General features: G+C 47.1%; 1 long non-coding RNA gene across 1 annotated transcript; it reads left to right on the top strand.

Annotated features, from left to right (window-relative positions):
* Positions 1–470: 470 nt before the first annotated feature.
* On the top strand, positions 471–4235 carry LOC123329389. The gene is made up of 2 exons (XR_006544771.1): positions 471–921; positions 3987–4235. It is a non-coding gene; the product is annotated as an uncharacterized LOC123329389 (long non-coding RNA).
* Positions 4236–4600: the final 365 nt, after the last annotated feature.

Here is a 4600-nt window from a genome sequence, read left to right as displayed (position 1 = left end):
AGGTGTGGAGGTGGTGCAGCTGCTCGGGTTGCAGGGGTTCTGGCAGCGCCAGGTACTCAGGGGAGCTGGTGGCTAGGGCAGCAGGAAATACAGTGCTCTAGAAGGGTAGGGCAACCGTATTGGTCAATATGCTCCAGTATTCTTGCCTGGAGAAACCCCTTCCCTGACAGAGTAGCCTGGCAAGCCACAGTCTAAAGAGTTGCAGAGAGTCAGACACTACCAAAGTGACCCTGCATGTGTGCATAGGCACAAGACTTTTTTTTGCCTGTGGCAGCTCTGCCCCAGTGAGAGTTGAGCGTGAAGGTGGCCCAGCTGCTTGGCTTGTGAGGATCCTGGTAATGCCAAGTGCGCACGGACACAAACTGCCTCTTTGCAGGAGTTACGGCCCTATCAGAGTCTTTTTTGAGCCTCTTGTAGCTGCTGATCAGAAGGCCTCTTTGGCCAGTCTTCCTCTTTAGCTTCGCCCATTCAGGCACTGAGAAGGCTCCCTTGTCTGGGGTCCTTCTCTGTTGTTTGGTGCATCAGGCACATAGAGGGGCCCTCCTGGCTGGGGTCCTCCTCTGTAGATCCGCGCATCATGCAGTTAAAGGGGCACCCTGGGTGGGGTCCTACTCTGTAGTTCAGTGCCTCAGGCGTTTGATGGGCTGGCTTCTCTATTGTTCATCTGCCAAGGCTGGCCTGAGGGGGAGGGAGGCTATGGTTATGGCTCCACCCCCTTCGCGTGACTCAGCAATATCGCCTTGCTTCCACTGCTGCCTGGCTTTCCTCCACAGGCATTTCCCATCACGACCTCCTCCCTCACATCCCCTTGATCTGTCTCTCTGCAGTCAACAGCAGCCCTCGCCCTGGGATTGCGCCACAATCCCTAAACTCCAGCTCCCAGCCACTGCACATTCCAGGGGATCTACATCCCTGTCCGGGGTATGTATGGCTGTGGCCAGGACCGTTTGATTCTCATTCCATTTAGGCTGCCACAGATCAGCTGTTTCACTCTCAAGCCTTAAATGTTTCTCTTCTGACTCAGACAATTCCCCCGATGTGGGGATGGGACCCCTGCTTCAGTTCCCCCACCCGCTGAGGGCAGGTCCAGTCCTACTAACACTCCTGTTTTTCTCCCTAGTACCTCATCCTACCAAGTTTTGCGTGGGTCTGTATATTCTTTTCCGCAGGCCCTGTCCACTCTCAGCTGGTGTTCTGCATGTGCTTCTGTGTCTGAAGGTGTATTCCTGATGTATCCATGGAGAGAGATGTACTCCACATCCACCTACTCTTCCGCCATCTTGTTCTCTCTGTGCTGATTTTTATAAAGGAGCTATAATGGGCTTCCCTAGTGGCGCAGACAGTAAAGAATCTGCCTGCAATGTGAGAGACCTGGGTTCAATCCCTGCGTTGGAAAGATCCCCCAGAGAAGGGAATGGCAACCCTCCCTTCCAGTATTCTTGCCTGGGAAATCCCATGGACAGAGAAACCTGGTGGGCTACAGTCCATGGGGTCGCAAAGAGTCAGACATGACTGAGCAACTTTCATACAGTCTGAGGAGAGGATTAGCAGTTTAGCCTTTGAAAGTCATCTTCAACCATCTGCCCAGTGAGATGCTTGGTGTTTTCCCAGGAAACAGGACTGTGAACACAGCTGCCAGTGGGGAGAACCCGGCCTGCTTTGCCAGTGTGGTGTTGCTGGTGCTCTCCTGGTGGCAGCTGTGGGCATGAGGCTGGCATTTGGAGAGTGTCTCAACAGTGAGAAACGCACCAGCATCAGCCTCTCCATAGCAGGAGAGAGAACAGCACTATAAGCCACAGATAAACATCTCAAGAATTTCCCTCCCTCAAATAGTCTCAAGAGTCATCCAGCCTTTTTTGATTGTAAGCCCCTTGATGGGGTATGACTTCAAAAAACTACTTTATGTTAGTTTAATAAGACATATTTCAGAGGAACCAGTTGATTGTGGCAGAAATCTATTCATTGTAGGAACTAGGACAACTTCTCTTGAAAGTCGCTCAGTCAACTGTCTGACTCTTTGCATCCCCACTTACAATAAACTCTTTGCAACCCTATAGACTATGCAGTCCATGGACTTCTCCAGTCCAGAATATTGGAGTGGGTACCCTTTCCCTTTTCCAGGGGATCTTTCCAACTCAGGGATCGAACCCAAGTCTCCCACATTGCAGGCGGACTCTTTACCAGCTGAGTCACAAGGGAAGCCCTAGAATACTGGAGTGCATAGCCTTTCCCTTCTCCAGTGGATCTTCCTGACCCAGGAATTGAACCGGGGTCTCCTGCATTGCAGGCGGATTCTTTACCAGTTAAGCTATCAGGGAAGCCCTACAACTCCTCTGAGGTCTCACCTAGAAGAGATGAGGCTTATCCTAGTAATGAGCATGCATGCTGTGTGCTAAGTCACTTCAGTTCTGTCCAGCCCTTTGTGACCCTGTGGACTGTAGTCCCCCAGGCTCCTCTGTCCATGGGATTTCCCAGGCAAGAATACTGGAGTGGGTTGCCATGCCCTCCTCCAGCGGATCTTCCTGACTCAGAGATCGCACCCATGTCTCTTGAGTCTCCTGCATTGGCAGGTGGGTTCTTTACCACTAGTGCCACCTGGGAAGCTCAGCAGAGAGCATAGATTTCTGTTTTTTATTCAAAATGGCACCCTCCCCCCTCCACCTCTGGTTAATGGAATAAACAAAGAGGCTTTCTGGTTACAATTAGTTTAAATTAACTTGAGTGGTCTTAAAGAGACAGGAATTTCTGAAAAAAACCTTAAGATCATGCTTTTCAATAGTTTCTCCATCACATGGTGAAGGAGAAAAGAGAGATTATTTTTTTCATAAGTGAACTTTTAACCTACTGTGGTGACAGAAGGAGGGCGAGGAGGAAGGGAAGAATAGAGAGAGGGACACTAGGGCTCTTTTATGTGTGTGTGAAAAAAAACCAAGTTTCTTTTGCATTTTCACTTTGTCTTAAAATACACCAGCTAACTTGCAGAATTAGAAAGCTCCCAATTTTAACTAACAAATACACCAAAAGTAAAAGCCAAAGGTTAGAAAGGCCCTCGCAAAGCCAGCTAGTAACCTTCTTGTCTCAGGTTTAGAAATTAACGGAAAATGCCACTTACCCTTCAATAAAAACAATGGATTGTCATTTTGGTTTCCATGCATGCTTTCCTATACAGCTTCAGAAGACAGTTTTCAATTAAATAAATGACTCACTTGAAAATTAAAAGCATTGGAAAGGCCAAAAGAAAAGAACGGAGGGGTCAACTAACTGTTGCTGTTCTCCTGAATTACTTTCCTGGTGGCTTCAAGAGAAGAGTGAAGTCTCAGGTTAAGCTTGCCATGGATACAGAAAACTGTCTCTGAGTGATGTCTCACCAGAATTGGTTAGACCAGTGATCACTCAGCAGTAAAGAATCTGCCTGCAATGCAGGAGCTACAGGAGACACAGGTTCTGTCCCTGGTTTGGGAAGATCCCCTGGAGCAGGGCATGGCAACGCACTCCAGTATTCTTGCCTGAAGAATCCCATGGACAGAGGAGCCTGGTGGGCTACAGTCCATGGGGTCGCAAAGATTTGGACACGACTGAAGCAACTTAGCATGCATGCACGTGATCACCTAAAATAATTCAGCCACCACCATCCCCTCCAGCTCTTAACAAATTACTAGATGATGTGTGAAACAGACATTATTACCTTATTCATGAACTCAACCTATTCTGTGCCATCTTGTCCTCTGGTCCCAGCTGGAGCCTTTGGGAAAGAGCAAGAGGTGAGTGTATGCAGAGGGCACCTTAGTTGGGATCAAAGACTTGTCTTTACACTTTCACTCACCTGTTTTGATATGACAGCTTCAGATGATCTTTCCCCAAGTGCCTGGCTGTGGAACAAGCCATCTTAGAGAAAAAAAAAAAAAGAATAATATGTCCAAAACTACGATGTAAAGAATTCCAAACTGGTTGTAAGCAGCTGCCCTATCTTTTGTTTTCTCTTTTAGCATCCTTCTTTTATATTATTTTGAAGATTTGCCTTGGTCCCATTCGAGATGCTGTGAAATCCAGAGCAAGGACTGCTGGAGTCAAAACTTTTCTTGGGATAGAAAACAACAATCTGGAAAATTTCCTGTCTTTTTTTTCTTCAGCCCAATCATGATATATCAAGGGGGAAATGTAATATTGTAATGAAATAAACAGAAGGAAGAATGCAAATCTGACTATTAAAGCCATAGTTAGACTTTGCCCAAAGATTTTGAGACTCTGTCTTTATTATGGATGACAGTAATGTTGATGGCTCATGCACATATTGTCTAAAATTTACTTGTTCCAAAGACCTGGTCAAATCTACTCAAAGCCCGATTTCTACATCCCATGGAAATCCACTCTTGGGGAGAGGATGGGAGGATGGTTCTCATACCTGACCAGTGCTCCTACTGCAGGTTCCCACCTCTGCTGACTTTGGGAGGTTTTTGATGATCTTGGCACTTCATGCAAGCTGTCACTCTTTCCCATTGCACTGACCAATGTGGAACTTGGCTCCTTTCTGTGATAGCCACAAAAACTATGCATATAAATCCTTATGTGTATAGACTTAATGTTCCTGGACTTAATTATT

Source organism: Bubalus bubalis, chromosome 15 (assembly GCF_019923935.1).
Source record: "Bubalus bubalis isolate 160015118507 breed Murrah chromosome 15, NDDB_SH_1, whole genome shotgun sequence".
In the NCBI taxonomy this organism is placed as follows: Eukaryota; Metazoa; Chordata; class Mammalia; order Artiodactyla; family Bovidae; genus Bubalus; species Bubalus bubalis.
This window is presented reverse-complemented; position numbering and strand designations above follow the sequence as displayed.